At 35.0% G+C, this 22,582-nt stretch overlaps 1 long non-coding RNA gene across 5 annotated transcripts; it reads left to right on the top strand.

Moving 5' to 3' along the window:
• LOC110392450 lies at positions 411 to 22,356 on the top strand. Of its 5 annotated transcripts, none has more exons than XR_002434382.1 (9): positions 411 to 498; positions 2,020 to 2,150; positions 3,216 to 3,320; positions 4,183 to 4,269; positions 5,732 to 5,831; positions 6,422 to 6,552; positions 8,828 to 8,927; positions 12,749 to 12,845; positions 22,198 to 22,356. It is a non-coding gene; the product is annotated as an uncharacterized LOC110392450 (long non-coding RNA). The 5 variants fall into 5 exon arrangements; XR_002434378.1 differs by having other exon boundaries at positions 2,003 to 2,150; XR_002434380.1 differs by lacking the exon at positions 22,198 to 22,356 and adding an exon at positions 13,403 to 13,505 and having other exon boundaries at positions 2,003 to 2,150.

Genomic DNA, 22,582 nt, shown 5'->3' with positions numbered 1-22,582 from the left:
TCCAGCATAGTCATCACCATTAGCTATGCATTTTCATCAGCAATGAACAAGAGCTTGTATGCTGTACTCATAAAAATCTGCATGACCATCCAGAACATGGCCTGTCTTTCATGTCACCACTGCTCAAATGCCCCATCTACCACCTCACTGTGATCAAATCCACTATTTGGTCTCCATAAACTTTCAGCAAGCATCAATGAATGTCAGTGGGTGCAATTTTTTCCCCACAAAGCAATTCAGATGTACATATTTCTTTCCTGTGCACTTCTATGTCAAACACCATTTTGTCAGACTGCCCCTCTGCTGCCATCTGTCACACAGCAACAAAATGGAATATTGGCAGGAACATTCAACCTCTACTGTGACATCACCAACATCTGCCTCTGACATCATGGGCCTACATAATAAAACAGGAGGCATTACTTTCAAAGTATCCCTCATAAATGTGAGTAACTCAGATGACTGCATTTATATCCATGCTGGATTCAGATCAAGAAGGTGAAATTCATCACTCCTTATTTTAACAACTTAAATTATAAGCACCAACCTACCCAGACTTCCAGATTTTCTCACAGGATAGGAACAAGCATGATTCATGACATGTGCCTGTTTTGGATATGAAACTCACCGCAGAATTAAATACCTTCCACAGGTATCCCTGGCTGAAGAGAGAGCTTAGAATATAAGGCAATATCTGCCTTTTGAATGGCTATCTGTAAAGTATGTCATGTTCAATTGCAAGGTCTATTTCTTCTAACTTATTATAAGTACAAAGTACTTTAACACAATTATTGGTAAATGTAGATAAAACAAAACAAAGAGAAACAACCAAACAAAAGAAACTTCTTATATTTTGCAATTATAAATCTCAAATTATTTGATTTGTAATAACAAATAAATAATTAAGGCCATAGTTTAAGAACTGTAGGATAAAAATAAAAGACTGAAGCTAATAAATAAATGGTTAAGTGGAAAAAAAAAAGGTAAGAAATAGAGGATTGAATGAATGAAGCTGTGAGATGAAAAATGTTCAAATGAGTAACATTTATTTATTTTTGCTTAATTCCCTCTTCTTTTATGATTTTATTGTTCTCCCCTTTTTCCTAAACAAAGCACACCTTAGGTCACTTTTTCTAACATTCATCTGTTGTATCTGCCAGACTTATGAAAACGCTAGCTAAGCCTTCTTTACTCTTGATCATACTATGTTGCTGCAGAGAAAGTGAAGTGAATAGTATACATAGTGTCTCTACTAGGATATCCTTGTACAACTAATTAGCTGCTTCTGTAGAGCAGGGAATGTTTGGTAAAGAGAGAAAATGTGCAATTATTTCTTTAGTACAGTTATATATTAAAATTTCATGCCATTCTAATTACATTTTTGTTATTTTGAATTTGAGTAATAAGCAATCATTAAGAATATGCAGTGCCAATTGCCATTCTTTATTGTCATCTTTGCACACAAATAAATGTTACTTCGTGATTGGAACAGTTAGTTTTCAGGCCTGATAAATAAGAAATGCATAGACATTTCTATCTATGAACGTAAAAATATCACAACCCAACCAGATGCAGGTACACCATTCTTTTAGAGAAAATCGAAAGATTTAAAAGAAAGTGAGAGAAAGCATATGACAGAGGCAGACAGTGAGAAAATTTCTGCAACAAACTCCTCTTTAATTTTGTAATGTTTTTCATCAAAACAAGCCAACTTTCCCTTATCACCAATTTGTGTCTGCGTCTCATACTTGGATTGCAGGTTTGAGTCTTCATATAGGTTGTAAACTCAGAGCTTTTTAAAGAGCAAATATGCAATAACTGAAAGACAAAATTACAGTAAATAGACTCATCTAATTTACCTCCAGTCCTCTTATAAATCCTAGTAGTATCTTTAGTGTATGTTTTAATAAAGCAAATGCTAGAATATTTATATTGCTAATTTCACTAGCTGAAAATAATGGCTTAAGAGAGATTTTTTTGGCTGTGGTTTCACTTAATGCAGTTGTCTTGTCAATTGAGGAATTTACTGGAAGGTCCCAGCTGACTGGCAGTTGTTGAAAGTGATTCCAATCTACAAGAATGGCAAGGAAGATCCAGGGAGTTACAACTTGTCAGTCTAACTTCTGTGCCAGGTCATGAAGCAAATCATCGTGAGTATCATCAACACAGCATATACAGGAGAACCAGATGTTCAGACACAGTCAGCATAGGTTTATCAAAGTCAGGTCCTGCCTGAATAAACTGATCTCCTTCTGTGACAAGATGACCCACTTAGTGGACAAGAGAAAGGTTGTGGATGTTGTTTACTTGGACATTATTGAAGCATTTGATGCTGTTTCCCACAGCCTTCTCTTGGAGAAACTGGCTGCTCATGGCTTAGACAGATTTACTGTTCCCTGGGTAAAAAACTGACTGGGTGGCTCAGTCATTTTGAATGGAGTTAAATCTGGCTGGCAGCCAGTCTCAAGTAGTGCTCCCCAAGGCTCAGTATTGCAGCTAGTTTAGTTTAATATCCGTATCAATTGAATTGATGAGAGAATGGAGTGTTACCCTCAGTGAGATTGCAGAAAACACCACATTGAGTGGGATTGTTAATCTGCCTGAGGATAAGGCGGCTCTGCAGAGAGATCTGGATAGGCTAGATCGTTGGGCCGAGTTCAGTCACATGACATTCAACAAGGCTCAGTGCTGAGTGCCACACTTGAGTAGCAAGAGTACAAATGCAGCAGTACACGTTTGGAGAAGTGGCTAGAAAGTCCAACAGAAAAAGACCCAGGTTTGCTTGCCAATATCCAGCTGAACACGAACCATCAGTGTGCCCAGGTGCCCAAGAAGGCCAATGGCAGCCTGGCTTGTATCGGAAATACATGCAAATCAGCAGATTAAGACCAGGGAATTGTGTTTGGAATTGAATATCGGCTTCAGTGGTTGTAAATGATGGTGGCAGTGTTGGAATATCACAAAGTTTACACTAGGTGCATCCCATGAGCACTCTCACAGGAACAGAAAGAACGCCATATGCAAGTTTGTCAGGACCTACTGAACCAGTATGTGGCTGAAGATCTCATCATGCCAGTGACCAGATATGTTGTCACCACTACAAGCTAAAGTCAAAACCACAGTGCATGGAGTGGTGGCATGTGAATTCCCCATCAAAAAAAATGTTCGAGACAAAGTCGTTAGTGGGTAAAGTGAAGTGTGCTCTTTTTTGATAGGAAAGAGGTGATCCTTCTGGATTTCCCAGAACCTGGAGAAACCACCAACCCTGGTCACTACATCATTACACTGACTAAGCTGATGGCTCAAACATCCAGAGTCAGGTCAGAAAAGAAGACAACTTTTCTCTTGTAACACAATAACACCAGGCCCCACACTATTTTGAAGACCTTGGAGCACATTGTCAATCGTCGCTGGTTTGATCTACCACACCCACTGTATAGTCCAGATTTGGTACCTTCTGATTTACATTTGTTTTGACGAATGCAAGATGGACTGCATGGGCAACATTTGCCGAGCAGTGACATCTTCATAGCAGATGTGAAACAGTGGGTCACCTCTAGTGGTGCACATTTTTACAGGTGTGGTATGCAGGCTCTTGTTCATTGCTGGTGAAAATATATAGCTAATGGTAGTGACTACACTAAAAATAGTATTTTGCAACTGAGATTTTTCTCTATTGAATAGTTTTATTGTGTTCTTTATATCTGTTGTAGTTTCCATAGAAATAAATAGGAGGCATTACTTTCAGAGTGACATGCATAGATGATTTTATATAACTGTGGATTTCTATTTACACTATGGTAATGCTTAGCAGAACAACTTGTACAAACACAAACCAGTAAGTGTCTCAAAAATGTTTGTGACTGAATGTAAGGGAAGACGAGTATAGACTGACAGGGAAGTACAAGGAAAAAGTGATTCAGTATTAGACAGCGTGGTAGGCAGTGGGATCAGCAGCCTGACTTGAAAAGTTTCATGTTGAAGAGATCAAACAAAAGTTGTATGTGATTATCTAGCACCAGGTGGAACTTTGTACTAGAAAGTTCAATAGCCTATGGCTTGAGATCTGTGGTAAAGATCTTTCTTAAAAAAATAAGAAAAAAGAAGACAAAAAGAAAATGCTCTTTTATCTACATTCAGATTCTTTTGATTTCTCAACTCTTCATTTTCCCTTCCCAGCAGATTTCAGCTTGAGTAAAGAGGGAAAAATGTATATCTGAATGATCTCAAGTTAATTAACAGCGTGGTAGAAGAGTCAAGGAAGAATTAGTAAGTTTTAAAATACTGTACCATCAATTGTAAGAATCATAACTATCATGAGATTCAGATGAGTATAGCTCAAGAATAGAATTTTATCTGAAATGCACTGCTTATACGATGCAATTAATTTTGTTAATATGCTGTCGATCCAGGAAACTTTAGGAACTTGTGTGCTGAAAACACTATACTTACTAACTATCTGAGTAGTGTGGTTGATACACCAGAAGGAAGGGATGGCATCCACAGGGACACTGACAAGCTCAAAGGGTGGGCCCCTTGTGAACCTAATGAAGTTCATTATAGCAAAGTGCAAAGTTCTGTACTTGGGTCAAGGTAATCCCAGATATGTATAGAAACTGCGAGAAGAACTCCTTGAGAGTATTCCTGCTGAGAAGGATTTAGGGGTTGTGGTTGATGAAAAGCTTAATATGAGTCAACAGTGTGCGCTTGCAGTCCAGAAGGCCAATGGTATCCTGGGTTCCATCACAAGAGGGTTGGCCAGCAGGGTGAGGGAGGTGATTGTCCCTCTCTACCCTGCTCTTGTGAGGCCCCATCTGGAGTACTGCATCCAAGTCTGGGGCCCCCAACACAGGAAAGATGTGGAGCGTTTGGAGAGTCCAGAGGGGGGTCACAAAAATGATCCAAGGGCTGGAGCACCTCTCCTATGAAAATAAGCTGAAGGAGCTGGGCTTGTTCGGCCTGGAAAAGAGAAGGCTGCAGACAGATCTCATTGTGGCCTTCCAGTATTTAAAGGGAGTTTATAAACGTGAGGGAAATCAACTTTTTGCACAGGTAGACAGTGATAAGACAAGGGGGAATGGTTTTAAACTAAAGGAAGGGAGATATAGATTAGATGTCAAGTTTTTCTCAGAGGGTGGTGAGGCACTGGCACAAGCTGCCACGAGAGGTTGTGGATGCCCTGTCCCTGGAGGTTTTTAAGGCCAGGTTGGATGGGGCCCTGGGCAATCTGATCTGGTACTTGACTTAGCAGCTGGCAACCCTGCTGTGGCAGGGGGGGTTGGAATTTGATGATCCCTGAGGTCTCTTCCAACCCAACCCATTCTGTGATTCTATGATTCTACCTGAGCTTTTGTCTAAGGACAGAAAAGCCATATACCCAAAAGCACCTATACAATGATTTCATCTGAATCTTTTGACTAGTAAATTCAGTGCTTGAGGAACCTCCTCTTCTTGTACAACATCTTTAAATCTCTAATATAACAGTCCCTAAAAAGAGATTCAGGAATATTTGAGGACTTTTTCAATAGTTTTGTTGTGAGGGTTCACTTTTATATTTGTCACAACGGGGAGATTGACCTGCCCTTCCAAACGTGAACAACCTCAAAATAAAGCACTTAAACAGATACATGGATTTCAAGGTAGATGTAATAATGTTCACAGAAAAGCTTACTGAAGCCAGTAGCATTGGCAACCACTCTGAAAAACTGAGAATTACACAATTTTTTTACAGGGAGAAGAGATACTCAAAAACAGTTATGCAATTTAGGAACACACAGTCTTTTTCGTTTGGTTGATTCGTTGGTTGGTTCTTCTTTGGTCTGTAACTACAGGTAATAATAAAGGTCATCATGTCTAAGTCTCCTGCAGCATATGAACTTATATTCAATTGTGTTTCAGATGGCTTGATTTAGAATTTTTTTCTTAAATAGGCTTTAAGGATAGTGAGGATTGTCTCTGACCACTATTCAGAATCCTAAAAATTCAAATTTCTTCAGCTAAATGCTTGAAATATTCAGATGGTGATCAGCACTCATTTCATCTAATTTCAGGCATCTCTTGACATACTTTACATTATTGCATGTCTTAATTATTTCAGAAAATAATGGCATTAAAATGAGTTAACTTGGGCTTGAATATTGATAATGCAGTTCATACTATGCAGCAAACATATTCTCAGTGTCATGTGCTCTAAGCATTTTTGTTGTTTTTCTACTCAAATGCGTGGGGTGTAAGTACTGCTAAAACCTAGATCAGGAGGATCATTGTTGCAGAAACGTGGCTGATGAGTTGTTGCTGTACTGATAAGCATTTCATGTGCTGCTAAGATCTGTTCTCTAATGAAAGATATTTCTGCAGGTATCTACTAGAAAAAAATAATCCTACTACTTTATAATGATAGATTTTGTTCCTCCTATTTTAGATATAGAGGCCATTCAAGGCAAGTTCTAGTATAAGATTTAGGTACCAGAAGAAAATAAGTTTTGGCTGCTGAGGAAAAGTTGTGATTGTAAAGTCCTGACTCACCTCCTGAGCTGGAGACACCTAATCTCTGTAAGCTCCTCAACTTTTGATGTTAAATCTCTTCAGGTACCTATTAAGTCACTGCACGTGCCCAGAATTGTCCTATACTTGGCAGACTTACACCATTCAGCACTTAGATCATGTCTGAGCTCAGTTTAGATTGAGAAACTAGGTGGAGTGAAGCTTGAATCACCCCAAGAGCTCAATCCAGTAAAAACACTCCCAGAGGCCATAAAACGTGGCAGGACCAATCTCTTCAAATACTAACCTAAATTAGGTCAATTTTTAAACACAGATGGAGAAGAGATAAGTGTTTCCCATGTTTCCTATACTGTTTGTTGCCTAGTAGAATATCATTCAGTGCACGCACCAAATAGATTGGACATGGAAAGTTCACTTCCATGCTTTTACTGAAAAGTGTGATCTACATCTTCCACCTTCAAACTGTATGTTTTAGTAACTAGGTTATAGCTTCCTGAAGTGAGAGGATACAGTTTAAATTTCTTTTGAAATCTCCCCATGTAGATAAGAGTTCAAGATATGTTGGAGCAGACAGGAAGCACAGGGTGAATTTGACTTTGCAGTCTCGTAGACAGACGAGACTCCCTTTCAGTCTGGCTCAAGCTACCAAGACCATTTTTTGTATTTAATATGAAATGTTTTTGGTGTTTTTTTCGTATTATACCTTTATTTTAATCTCCCTTCTGATACTTGAAGATCATGTATTAGATTATTTCCTTGTATACCTTTACTGCAGTTAGTGTTTTATCAGGAAATAATTTTGCAACTGTTCATAACCCAAGAAACATCAAATGGAATTTAGCTAACATTATATAGGTCTTAGGCATTTAACGCAGCTTGTTATCTGATGTCAAAGGAAATCCATTTACTACACGTTCATTTTGGTCAATTCTAGCGCTACAGATAGATAACTCAAATTTAATTAAAATCCAGTTAAATGAAGAAGTCTACAAAGAAGTACCTCAGTTTCTTAGACCACCACATAGTACCTGCACATGAAAATTTGGATCCAGTTGTAGACAAAACTCATAAATAAATGGGTAAAAATATATAAATTATTACTCTTAACACTCTTAGCTATAGGCCAACTGATCCATAATTCTCAGCTTAATCACAGCATAGACTAATTATGTGCTTAGCTCTAAAGCCTTTAATAAAGAAAAGCATTTCTTTAATATCTTTAAATATATCTAATTAGGTAAAGTATCTGTTTTGACTTAGACATACTTGGCACTAGATTGAAAAATACAGAAAAAAATAACTTTATCATCTTGTATTCCTCAACCAGGTAGCCTGTTGTCCTATCAAGTATCCAGTAAAATTAATGCAGTGTTATGACTACACCAAGTTGCACTCAGGAGTTAAGGGCTTTTGAAACCTACATAAGTGTAAATATACATATATTTGACAATAGTCATAAATTTGTCATCTCCAGACATCCATTTGTATATCCAGTCCCCACAACTGTTGTGAAGACACAGAAATGAATTCTTTAGGACTGATACAATGTTGTTTTTTTCTCAATCATCTGTCCTTCTGAGAAGGTTTAGTTGCTTTTAGATAGTCATAAAGGAAATTAAGGGTGTCCTTGAAATGAAACTTACTCATTAAATCAATTTGGATATATCCCTGACAGAAGAGGGTTTAATATCCACTGCATGTTAATACCACTGACTTTTTTAGACTTTTTAAAAATTATTTTTTTTTAGAAAAGACTCATAAGACCATTGAACACATTCTATATATTTGAGATTTCTCGTTTTCACCTGTATGCAATTCAGAATGTGGCTTACATGTGGATCTCATTGGATTTATTTGAACATCTTTGTTGATTTTCATATTCACATGAACCCTGCTCATTCTTCTACTAGATCAGGGGAAAATACTTTTTTAGGCAAAAGCAATCAAGATATGAATGATACATCTTGAATTTCCTTTCCCCTATTAGTCTTAATTGATTTCAAACCTGGCTCTTCACAATAAATTTTGTTACTTTCTTGATTTCATAAATCCAAAATTACTGCTATAAGTGGTTCTTGTTCATAACTTGTTTGACACCTTGAAACATTTGATTTCAAGCTATCAGAAGTATATGTCATTAACTTAATTCTAAACTTTAAGAACAAGAATGTATCTAACAATTATAAATGCTTTTAGGCTTATAGGAGAGAAAAGGGAAATCATGAAAAGATGGGGAAAATCACAGCAAGGTGCTGTTCAGTATTGCTATGATTATTTTCTTTAGTTCTATCACTTGCATCCATTGGTTTGCCTTATATTTCAGCTTGCCTGATAGGAAGCATCTGGAATAGCTGTGTAGGAATACTTTTTTTCCAACTTACTTCAACATGACAGAGCGGAGAGGGTATGCAGTACATTCACAGGTAAGGAATGACTTCCATCTAGCAGATTTTAAGTAGGTTAGGAATTCTTACTTTATAAAGTAATGTACAGTATGTATGTATACATAGTATAGCATGTACTTTACTATGTAAAGTAATGTAAAGTATATAATGGAGAAAGTTATGGCAGAAGTCTATTTAGTCATTAGCTCTGTGAAGAGAATAACTTGAAAAAGATTAAGAAAAGGAATCTGACCATTTCATTTTATGTTTCTACAGCTTTACTGCAAGAAGCAGCAATATAAACTAAGTTATTTATAAAACAAAAAACTTGTTGAATATTCTCAGTGTTTAATAGACACAAAAAAAAAAAATGTGGATTAAAAATAGGTCTGGACAAGTTAGTGGAGCATAGGTGGATTTAACTTCCAACTTTGAAAGTACCTGAACTGATGATTTCAAAGAGCAGAGGGTAAAAACCGCTCTGTACACTACTGTTTTTCTGTATTTTCCCTAAGGGTTCATCACTGGTCACCAATAAGGACAAATAGTTGCCAAAATTTGCTGATTCTTTCTGGCAGTTTCTTAAAGCATGGCTTCCCTATTTCTTGGTTAAAACTGACTTTATTTGGAAAAGTTCTTTCATATGGATAGCTTTCAATATCAAGCTTTATAGGAGGGTTTGTTTTTTTTATTGTGCTCTCAGCAGAAACACAGTATATGACTGTGTTCCTAGACACTTCGGAAATGCACTAAAAGAACTTTTGGTATAAAATAATTTGAGTACAATATACAGCATGGCAGTTGTCTGATCAACAAGTCAAAAGAAAGAAAGAAAGAAAGAGAGAAAATTGAAAGTGCTTGAAAGTTATATCCCATGGCTGTGTTACTTAGCAAATAAAATCAGTAAGTGAAGCCTTATGACAAATACCCCACTTGTTTTTCCCTTGCAATATGTCAGCAGTGGAAGTAACTGAGAAAAATAGCATCCCCTTGTTTGATTGACATGCACTTTTAAACTACTTGTCAAAAGTGCATAATTATTTAAGTAGCATAAATGTGCCAGTCTCCAGACTGAAAAGTAATTTGAAGACTCACAAGTTGTAGTGCATGTCTCTTGGTGAGAAAACAGTGAGTAAAATAACTAGAAAATAAAATTAGGATAAGGGAAATACTTGCTAACCTGACCGTGCTTTTGCCTTTGCATTACTGTAGGTGATTTTGGCAACACTAAAACATAGGTAGCCAAGCATTTACCATTATCGTGCTGTTTTGTTTTGTTTTTTCTGAAGAATTTGGTACTTTTAAATGGTTTGGCCCTGTATTTTTGCAAGAATATTCAGCAATAGCAGTTAGATGCTTCTCAGAAAAAAAAAAAAGAGAGAAAAATAAAATTTGCTACAGGTATGCTGAAAAAAATTTCATATACCTGAAAAGTGTTTTATGCTTTGTGATTCTGTTGGTTTTTTTTGTTTATTTGGTTTGGTTTTAGTCAGCCCTTACATTTTCCATTTTTATATGTAATTTTAAAGGTTCTAATTTTATTTTATTTCTCCATAGATTCCATATAATGATATATTCAGTGAGGATACCATGAAGTTATCTCCCTGCTATAAAAAAGATTAGTAAAGGTTCTATTCTTGGGAGGTAATTTCTGCAAAACTGTAGCATTTCAACAGCTAACCCACTGAGTTTGCTTGGGGAATCTTACTGTACCTTACAAGATAACAAAAGTGAAAAAATACAAATTGTAGGTGCTTCTGTATACAAAATTTCAGAGATGCTGCAGTTAAAATGGCTTTATACTATGTGTTGTTCTGAAATGACAAGGCTCATGGCTGTACAGTTCTAAAGAGAAGAAATGTGTGTAGTTACTGTGGAAATTAGTGAGTGTTTTATAGCTCTCAGAATCTGGGACTGTAATTTTAGAAACCCTTTTTTTTCCACTTCAAGTCTTGTAAAATTTAAATTTTAAACTAAAAAATCTATATTTTGCTTAACGTTATTTTTCAACTGTGGAGTCACTTCAGCTGGAGTAATCTTTCTTGCCTGAAACAAATTTCCCCTTATTCTCCTTTCTGATTTTTTATGACTAGTAGTTTCCATTGATCGTTACTTCAAAGTTATCAGAGATGAATGATTTTCTACATCGTTAGTTCTACTGAATATTTCCTACACATGGATTGAAGAGCAATTTAAATGGTTAATTTCAGGACTTTTTGTACTTATAGAGATAAGGAACCCAATAATGATATCTTCTAAACTCTTTTTAATTCTAGTTTCCAATCTATGTGTCAGTGTATACCAGAGTTGAAAGGTTTGAAGCAGCTTAGGTAGAAATCTTCAGTCTGTGAATTATTTACTAGAACTTTAAAAAATTCTTTTGTGACAGAGTGAGTTGTAAGGAAAATAGGACCACCTTCTGCTTTAATTATGCCTCCAAATGAAATTGCATAGAGTTAAGACAGAGAGGAAAATGATTCATTGTCATGTTATAGCCAAATCTGAAGTAAAAGCAAGTCTTTTGTTTCATGTCTTCCATGACAAAGGCATCTTGCAAGGATAAATGCTGTGCTATCTACTGGTACCACTGAGTAAGGCTGAGAGCTAGCTAGGAACTTCTGAAACATCCATTTATAGCTTTTAGGCAGCAGCTCAAGCGTTCATCTTTCAGACTCTGCTTTGCAAAAATGTCTTTAATGGAACAAGACACTCAGAAGCAAGCTGTGAGCAGAAAGAATGTGAGGATAAGGCACTCAGAAAGGAGAGAGCTGCCTAACCTTTCATTTCTGTCATCTTCATTTAAGGAATGTGCAAGATTTCTTTTGAAAATCAGTTTGAAAAAGGAACTGGTTCAGGATCGAATTATACTTGTATTCCCTGTTTCACTGGTGGTTCAGTTGTGTCAATGAGAATATGCAAGACAAAACCATTCCAGTTTTTGCTCTTAAGCAGCATGACCTCCCTTTCTCAATACCCCATAGATAGGGAGTATTTGAACTGCCTTTGAAGCTGAGAAGGCTTTAGACTTAGGTGTTTGACATCGAGTCATTGGATTTATGCTCTCTTACTGTTCTCTGATCTGGTTGAGCAACAGGGCTGAACATTAACTAAGGTTCTCCTTATTTTGATTTCCAGATCTCTTTCACACAGAGACATTTGAACACTGAGTAACCATAGTATTAGAAAGCATGCAGAAGTCACTTACTAGTGGCTAGGGTGCCACAAAAGCATCTGTATTCTTCAGAGGTTTCATTTGTTTGTCTGGAAAAACTAAAAATAATATTTAATATTTTTGCAGGAAAATTAGAAGATGATATATCTCTTTTTATTTCCTTTTTCTTTCTCTTTATTCCCTTTAAGTGAATGTCCTAAGTGAATCTACTTTACAGCAACACCTTTTCTTGTAAAAAGATTTTCTTTTCAAATTTGATTTTTTTATACCCTGAAAAATGTTTATCTTCACATAAAACTAGAATGGGTCCTAATTGCACCCATACTATTTAATATGTAGTTTTTCATGTCTGTCACTCGAAGATGTGATCTGCCTTTATGTGTTGCAAAGTTGTCTTCCTTTTTTTTTAATGATAGAACAATACCTTTTCATTGGTGATTAAGATATTCTAGTTCCAAATGGTCTAATTTTAATGTTTTAATCCAGACTTATGAACTTCTACTGAAAGTTTTGAATGAGTAAATGATTTATGGTATAGCATGAAATGCAACAGCTTGGTATGCTTTCAGAATATTTATTTATTCATTTACAGACCTTTACACAAAATTTGGAAAGACAATATTGCTTTGATATTAGTTGTTCTTACAAAAATTCCAGAAAATATTTTTTCCTTTTTTTTTCCCCACAGGATAATTGACTGCAACAGGAAATAAACACTCTAAGTCTCCCTTCATATCAAATATAATTCAAAAGTTAAGTGACTACTGATGTACCCTTACAAAAGTGTGAGTATTATATTCAAAGAGAGGCAAAAAGGCCAACTGATTTCATTGTCTACTTTAAGCACTCTCTTTCAGTTGTTTACTTGATAGGAAGAACAGCTCAGTGGAACAGTTAAAAGCAATTTCAAGCGCATAGATAAAGAATGAAGACCAAAGTCCTGAAAATTACTCTTGAATAGAACTGTCTTTGCCTGTTGGCAAAAATACCATGGTAGCCAAACATATAAACATAGATGACCCAAGATGCACGAGAAGCAAGAATATTAAGACAATTTTATTAACAATAAGACAATGTGATTAATATGTGAATAAAAACATACGGTGGTGTATTTGTATAAGCAACTCATTTCGTATATAGATGGCATTATAGAAAATAAGTCAGAACAAACTGCAGAACTCAGTTCTGGCTGCACAAGAACAGATTCTTCATCAGTTGTAATAGGACCCTTACTAGAACTATATGTCAAAGTGTCAATAACATCATCTGCAATTCTGTTTTTCTGATGGAATGTGTCCTTATCCTTTGAGGTTCACAGTAAACAACATTCTTTTTTTGGCAGACCTTAACAAAGAAAATCTACCTGTTCCCTTAAAAGATAATTATAACAAAGCCTCTGACAGGAGACAAAGCTTCTTGTCATGCCTTCCTTGCCAGAAGTGACATCTAAGGGTGATTATTTTCCTACATTTTTATATAGTTATATTTTTTTCTTTATATAACCTCAGAATGCTCTGAAAAATTGCTTATATTGATAGCTGAGTGTGCCTTCCAAAATCAGGTCTGAAATGACAGTACAATGCAAACTGATAAAGTATATACTGCTATTATCTGCAAATTCTTGTCCTACTATCCAAGCCTCTATACAAAAGTATAGTAAAATATTGGACATGTATTGAAAGAGGCATCACTGAGTATTAAAAAGTCCTGCTTAATTATCAGCTAAAGAAACACATTAGTAGAAACATATCCAGGAGGGAGAGTGCAATTTTTGCAATTGATGTTCTTTATTAAAAGTCTTGAATAAATTTCCAGGTTCCCTCCATGTTCAAAGAAATAAAGCTACTTTATTAGACAACAAATTTATAGCTGTTTTTTCTGCAGAAATTCCTACCATCAAATTTAAAGTCAAATATCTCAGGACTTTGAACACTGAACTAGATAACTGATCTTGAAACAAGGAGATGTTAAACTGAATCTACAGCTACGTAAAAGTTGTTGAACTGTTCACAGACTAGAGCTGAATTAAATTCAGGATCTTCCACATGCTTTATTAAAACTTCTAGTTCCAACACCTTTGAAAATACAGGAATGTATGTGGTGCTTATCATAAACTATTGTAGACTTCCACATGGTATCCTTCAGACAAATTTTCTTCATTGCTTGCAACAGTAATTAAATAGTAACCTGAAAATTATATTACATTGTCAGCTGGATTAACATTTCAGATAAAATAATTAGCCCTTTCCTGTTCATGAATGGTTTGAACACCACTGACTTCAGCATGTGTGGCTAATTTAGGAACATTTGCTCTGTGGTTTGTGAATGGAAGATGTAGTCACATTTGTTGTATTGTCTTCTTGTGTCCTATCTTCCTAGTATTTATGATCTATGAAGGTCAAAAGCAAAATAAGGGTTTTGTTTGGTTGGTTTGTTTTTAACCAGTGTTAATGTTAGCCAACATTTGCTTTTTGTCTTTTCTTTTATGGTGAGAATTATTCACTGGATACTCAACTGTAGTAAAAATAATAGCACTATGTATTTACTGAAATTTTCACAGATAAATAAATAAATAAATGTTGGTATCTGGAAAACAGCCTAAAAAGTCAAATTATTGCTTATATATATGGAAAGAAGGCATTAAATGAAAAGATACGACTAAAATCAGTGGTGTGCAAGGCATTATGTGCAGGATGCATAGTTACTCATCTGTTGTTCCCTGCAGATGTAACAGCTGAGGCACTGTTTTCACTCAGCTGGGAGAGAATAGTTTTAAAATCCTTCTGGGAATAAGAAACAGTTTAAAGAAAGCCTGTTCTGTGTAAAACAAAGAAACTGAGTGCATGTAACTTAAACCCAAGGATGGTTCCTTGGAATAATAACTGCGGTTCTATCCCTTGCTATTCTGTTCTAGAGACTCTGAATCGATTTATGCAGATGAATACCATCGAGAATAAATGGCATTTATTTCCCAGTTTGGATCCTTTATTTGACTTCAGACACATAACCTACCATCTCTTAGGCACTCAAACATTCTGTATTTTCCAAAACCTTTGTTGAGTAAACCTGTGTGATTCAACCCCCTAGAAATTTAAAAGTAGCAAGTTTTATCTACATCTGGCAGTAGCTTTGCCTTCATACAAACAAGCTGGTGTTTAAAGTAATCACCAAGGACACTGGAAACAATTTTTGATACTGCCTGAGATCACCTGAACCATCATTTATGAGGATAATTCTAGTAAGGACAGAGAGGATTTCATACTTTCTAGTTCAATCTATCCATTCAGTATAAGTTATTTTCTTGAACAGATTCTGAAATACAGTTTCAGTATATGAAGTAAAATTATCTTATTGTGTGCTTTGTGAAGGGAATATAATCCATGCCAATAAGAAATTTAATTTATAATTTAAATCAGTCATAAGTTCATCTTTGGCTTCTGTTAAGTGGAAATGTTCACGGAAGCAGTCATCTTTACTGCTGGTAAAAGAATAGCCATCCTTTGCCTGTAAGCCACTAAACAGGAAAAGAAAACCTGAATAGTTCATTTAGACTGAATCAGAATGACTTGTCTTGACCCAGGGCTTTCAAAATGTTTTCAGCAAAAAAATAAAGGACAGTCTACAAGTAATCGCATTTTGAAATAGTCGGAAAAAAAAACCCATGGGTAGGCCTGTGTTTTGCTCTGGGAGGTGCTGGTTCATTGTGATGCTTGTAAGAAAGACACTCAGGTATAATTTATAATGTTATTTATTAGATTTATGATGATAAGAAGAGAATAGCATGGATAATCTTATGTCCCTTATGATACTGGGATCTCTGAGTGACGTGGCATCAACAGGACTCCAAACCCACATGCAGAGTGCTGTGCATACCCCATCCATCCATTTTGGTCACTCGAGTCACTATAGGATTTTCTTACAAGGAAACAACTATTCAGCATTTCTACAGTTAAACAGAAACAGTGCTCTCATGAGAACTTCTTGCAGCACTGTTAGATAAAGGCAATGCCATGCTGTTGTTGTAATTTCCATCACCAAGTGGGAGCGGTCTGCGGCTTCTCCATGACAAGGAGCTGGCTGGGTTTGCCCTGCAGCATAAGTCAGGCAGCTCAGTGCAGTGTGGCACAGGCCTGCATCCACTCAGGTTAGCTGTGCTGTGCATCACTCCCTCCTCAATATCTGGGGGTCTGCCAGTCAGGATCACTCTGTCTGTACTTCATAGATTACCAGAGAGGTGAATAACATGATCTCAGCAAGGTGTTAAACACCAAGTTTGAGAGTGAAGGCCTGACTGTGTATTGTAACACTGCTGTTGATTCAGCCCTGATGTTCCACTGTTTGAAGGTGAGCAAGTATTTGAATCCGTATAAAAATGTGAACTGGTTTTTAAAACAGCACATACTGAACTCTGAGGAGTAGTTGTATTCCAGATTATTTGTATCTGTAATACTTTTCTAATGATGATACTGATATGCATTTGATGGCAGTAGATTTAAGATTCTAAATATGAACAAAGCTGTGCCTGATATATCAGCTACTCATTTATACTAGGGTGTCTTCTGCAAAGGTTGTTGAGATACAGTCCCTGAATTAACATTTAGTCTGTGTCTGTAAAAGCTTAATTTTCCTTGGATTTTTGAGTTATATTTGAGTAAAGTAAAAACTCATGGAAAATACAGTGGATTGGTCTTTTAAGAGGAATGAAGCTTATTAAGTTTATAACCAGTGTTTATTCAGTTTATAACCAGTGAGTTTAGTTCACTATGAGTTGTGAAGTCATTTTCTCTCTTTAAACTCCATGTCACTCAAAAAGAAGCATGAAATAGATTTTTGATTTATAGAGAACAAATTTAGCACCATAAGATAGGTGTCTCCTTTCCAACAGTGTCTTCTTCTACTCGTTTATATAGTAAGTTTACTGCTTATCTAATTGAATACAATTTCTTTCCCAGGTCTTTTTAATCTAGTGAGTTAGCTCATGTTTTCACTTTTCTGCATTTTTATGTTATGCCTTATTTAGTCACGTTGATTTGAAAACTCTTATATAAATAAAATTATATTTGAAAAAGAAGAAACAAAACTAATATATAACATCTAAAAGGCTAGACTCTTGGTATCAATCCATGTGCCATAGCTCATCAGAAGACATAAAGGTGCACGGAATGAAACTAGCAAGTCTTTCCTTTTTCTATTATTACTATTACATTGTTATCATTTATCTAAACATTCCCTCTACCTTGTAAGTAGAGATTATGATTATGTGATATTCATATAATGAGGTATAAATGTTACTTGTTTAGAAGGAAACAAGTGTAAACAAGTATAGCTGTTTTCTAGTTCTTTTAGCTGTTTTCTAGTTCTTTAGAGATATGAGTGAAACAACAATTGCTAAAGGGTAAATAGGACAAGTACAGTAACATTTGAAATAAAGACTGCTCTGAAAAATAGGTATTTTTTAAATTTTGTTGAACAAGTTGAACAATTGAATGACCAGAATGACTAAGATTAGGTAAAATGAAATTTCACTTAAGTAATAACAGCTACTTTTGTAATAAATAATACTTTTTTTTGGATACTGTATCAAAACTGAAATTTAGGCAATGAATTTGGAAATATAAATATCTTTATTTGTCTTTGCTTAAAATATATGTAGCAGTATTTGGAAGGGAACTAGATGGTGCTAATATTTCTTCACAACAGGATAGCCATCACACCAAGTCTATTAGTGTAAGTTTTTTTTGGATTTAAATAACAAGAAAAAAGAATGGCATGAAAATATGGTAAAGTACAGTCTTGGAATCAAGATGTAAGCCAACCAGAGAAGCATGCAGGATCTGAAAATGTAATCCTTCTGCATAATAGGAAACAGAAGAAGCAATCTAACTATAATGTTTTGGAGTTTTTTATTATTATAATTATAATAGAACTTAGAAAACTCTGCCATAAATGTTGTGTACATTGGTCTACATTACTGTAAACATTTCAACTCCATATTAAGGAGCAGCTGATATGCTAATAACTGTTTCATTATCCATAAAGCAGAACAAGAAGTAAGATTTCAGTGAACAATTTAAATAAAATTTGATGATTAATCATGGTGACATAATTAGATATATTCATTTATAAATTTCAGAAATAGAAGGAGAGTGCTGATTGGTGGGTAGGAGAGTTATATAAAGTTATGAAAAACCAGTAAATTGAATGATGGATCTCTAATATTCATTGGGTCATTTCAAATCATATTTGGCTTCAATTCAGGTGTTTTTTTTTTCCTGATAAGAACAAGAATATTTGAGACTTTTTAACTTCATTTCCAATTCAGCTTTGAAGATTGATGGTTGCAGAAACTTTGTGTAAATTCTTAGAATTTCCACAGAAACCAGGAGAGTAGATTTAAGCACCCTTCAGAAATTTCAGAGTAGGACACAAACTAAACAGAACCTCCATCCTGAGTACTGAAAAACAATCTAAAAGCAGGAGTTAAAAGCTGCTCCAGACAGAAACTTACTTAGTTATCAAGTAATAACTGTAAATGTCTGTTGCGTACTTATCTGTTTTTTCAGATTTTGAGTCCACATTAATTTTAACTTCACCTTCAAGTTCCCATAGCATTTATCATGTTGCAAAAATGATAGGGAAAATATCACTGAAATAAAATGTTGCCTATGATTACTATGAAATAGGATATCAGATTTTCATTATATTGATTTCTAACAGTCTTCATTTTTAAACATCAATCCTGAGCATGCGTGCTGCTAGTCTCATACTATGTGCAACCACTGGAATATGTTGTTACTTTTTTTTTTCCTCTTTTTAAAAAAATCATACAACTGGTCTCGGAAAAGTTACTTGACTTCTTCACTACTTTTTAAGCAAAAGGAAAACCTCTAAATAAAACGAGATATAACGTGTAATACATCCCGACCTCCAGCACTTACATCAGTGTACTAGCAATATTCACTGTTACATCTGCAGTCTGGTTTTTGGTTTCCTTTTGTAAGTAATTCTTGAACTCATTTACTGTTTTAGAATGAAAGCAGCAGATGGTTGAGAAGGAAACTTATTCACTGCTTAATTTGATTTTTTTATTCTGTTGATAATTAATTAGAGCCTCCTGTTTTCTCCCGTTCATGCTTTCCTCTGAAGCATTTTAGACTGATTACTACCAGACGGGAGATACCGGATTAGGTGAGCTGGTACTTTCAATGACGCTGAGCTCTCAGTTGCCTGGCTAGTGTGTTTTCCTCCTAAACTTTGATTCAGTCAGTCACTAGATTTTTAGTTAAAAGTTGATGTTTCCTCTGTATCGGATTAGCAGAAACTTTCTTTGATTTACTCTTTTGGAGATAGTCATTCTGCTTTTACTGCCTTTGGTGGTATGGAATATTGTCTACTTCTGCTATTGTGAGATCATGTGTATTTGGAGGACTTTGGAAAGGAGTTTGATTTTCCCTCTTCTCTTTCTATACCTTTGTGGACTCTCTTATTTCACAGTAATACTTTAAAAAATTTTAATACAGTGCTGATACTTCTTTTGTGGTGAATCATAAAGTGACAGCTAAAAAACCTTCTCCATTAAAACTGCTGTCAAAACTCTAATTATCTTCAGTGTTCAGGGATTTGAATAAGCATTCAGAATGTCTGTAAGGAATTTAAGTTAATACTTCCGTTCCTGAGATCTTAATAGTCAGAATTACTTTTTTAATGTGTTACACAGGTTTTCTGAAAGTTTTCTGTTCTCATTACTAATGAAAGTAGTGATTCATTAAACTATGTTTAAAATAATGTGAATTCTGTGCTCAAACCTGAACATTTACTTTAAAAAAAAAAACTATTATAAAATATCTACTATATCAAGTAAGTCTAATATAAACTGAAAGTTTTCACAAAGCTACAAAAGTCCTAAATTAGATCTAGTAAACAGTACTGGAATTAAATAAGATTAACAGTGTCTAAATATAACGGCAATAGTACACCTAGATCTGTTCAGCAGGATAAATCTGAGGTTAAGTACAATTAAAAACATTGTATGACATGGAACATTTAGTAAAAACTAAACTACAGAATAGTTAATCATTCTCAGCCACAACGTCATGTTGGGATTCAAACTTTCCTAATCTTCAGCATTATTAGGACTATGGATTTTTTAAATTATTTTTGATGCAATACTTTCTACTTGAGATAAAACCTTGAATTAAGATGCTAATGAAGATAGTGGTTTTTTTCCCTTTGTAATATTTCTCCCTAAGATCTAGCTGACTTTCTACAGTGAGCTAAAAGACATTTTACAAAAGATTTTTTTTTCCTGAAGCCTCTGTATAATTTAAATTTACAAACAAGTAAATTTATTTCAATATGTAGCTCATGTTTTACAGAATAAAATAGATACTGAAAAAATACTGATGTTCTGATGTCACTTTAATAAGCTTGAAATTGAGCTCACAAAACTATATTTTTCCTTACTATTCACCTAAGCTCTTCTAGAAATTGTGCATTCTTTGTAGTATCTAGCAGCAGGAAACTGAAGCTAGATACATAGACCATGACAAAAGTAATGCCTCCTATCTATTTCCATGGATACTACAAAAGATGCAAAGAGCATAATAACACTATTGCATAGAGCAAGTTCACAGGAAAAAAACACTATTTTTCAACCTGGTCACCACCATTAGCTATGCATTTTCACCATCAGTGAGCAAGAGCCTGCATGCCACACTTGTAAAAATCTGCATGGCCTTCTGGAACTTGGCTTGTTTTTCCCATCACTATCACCACTGCTGAAAGCACCACCCACGACCTCACTGTGATGACAGCCACTGTTCATTCTTCATAAATGTTCAGCAAGCATCAGTGAATATCAGTGGGTGTCATTTTTTCTGCACAGAGGAATTCAGTTAAATGTCTTTGCTTCCTAGGCACTTCCATGTCAGACGCCATTTTGTCAGACTGTCTCTCTGCTGCCATCTGTCATACTACAACAAAATGTAATGGGATGTTGGCCAGAAGGTTCAGCCTCTATTGCCAGACCACCAACATCCACGTCTGATGTTGTGGGCCAAAATAATAAAATAGGAAACATTATTTTCAGAACAGCCCTCATATATTCAAACATTAAATAAAATGTTAATTTTTAATTATGAGAATAACTTGGCTTTAAAGCAATTTATTACATTCTGCCATAGATGCTCTCGTATTATGTTTTACTTCATATGGTGTGTTCTTCAGTATATGCTGTCTTATTAAAAAAAATCTGTTTAAAAACCTCTGTAGCCAATGTTATATATATATGAGAAAACATGAATTCTTATAGTGCCTTTTTATACTTACAATATGTAAATTTCAATAATCTTTAACACAAAATGGATCATCAGATCTGAAGTTGCGTCAGCAGACACCAAAACGTTATCAACGTGAAAGAAAATAACATAATCCATTTCTCTATTCTTCCATGTGTGATTTTTTCTGTGTGATTTGTAGATCATGTACATGCACATATAATTCCTTTGTAGTAGCTGTATTATTGATAATTCTGCTCCCTGTTTTACAGTGAATCACATATCAAGACCGGTGTCCTATTATGCTAACTATCATCTGCTTTGTCAGCAGAAAACTGAGTGATCTTTTTGGACCATCTTAATTCATTTCTGTTCTTCCTCTCACATTAGTGTGCATGCTTTCCTTAATGTACAATTTCTCTCTCACACCTATTGCTAGGATGGAGACAATAAGATTGAACTGAAGATGCAGTTGCAAGAGGCCTCAAAATAAAAAAAAAGAAATACAAGACTGAGTTATACTATTGTAATAAAACCTTCCATGTCAATAAGTCCATATGGGACTTTACAACCACAGAATAAATCCTAATTACTAAATTTAATATATATATGTATATATGGATAGTATAGATGTAGAGCACTATATAGTATTTATATAAAGCACAGTTAAGAATTGTTATGGAGGAAAAGAGTCTCAATATTTGCCAATAAACTGTAAAATTGAAATTGGATGCTAATTAGAAAAATACATTTAGTCTGCTGTAAAGCTGAAATTAACATCTTGCATAGGTCAAATATTCCATGTTGTTCAAGATCTGATGCTTGACAAACACATTTGTGCTCTCTTCTCTTTATATTTCAGTTGCATCAAGAGACCTGATCAGTGAAAAATATAGAACAAATAATAGGAAGCAGTCCCTGAGGAAGGAATCATATAACTAAACCTTAGTGATTATATCATTCTTTTCATAAGCCATGTCACAAGTCTCAAATGTCTGGTAAATAAATGTTAACTTCTAAATTTCACCCATACTTAAGTTTACTTCAATAACAGTTTCTACATCATACTGTCATGAGGTCTATTTATTTCATTTTTAAACTTCCTGTTCAGTTTCTAGAGATGACAGAGTAGGTTTTTGATGTTTAATGTAAAGATATTAATATTTTTGCTTTTCAAGAACAGTCTTTCTTTCAGATATCTGAGTAGTAGTTACATATTTCACTAGTACTATTAGTGCTAACCAAGA

Source organism: Numida meleagris, chromosome 1 (assembly GCF_002078875.1).
Source record: "Numida meleagris isolate 19003 breed g44 Domestic line chromosome 1, NumMel1.0, whole genome shotgun sequence".
NCBI lineage: Eukaryota > Metazoa > Chordata > Aves > Galliformes > Numididae > Numida > Numida meleagris.
This window is presented reverse-complemented; position numbering and strand designations above follow the sequence as displayed.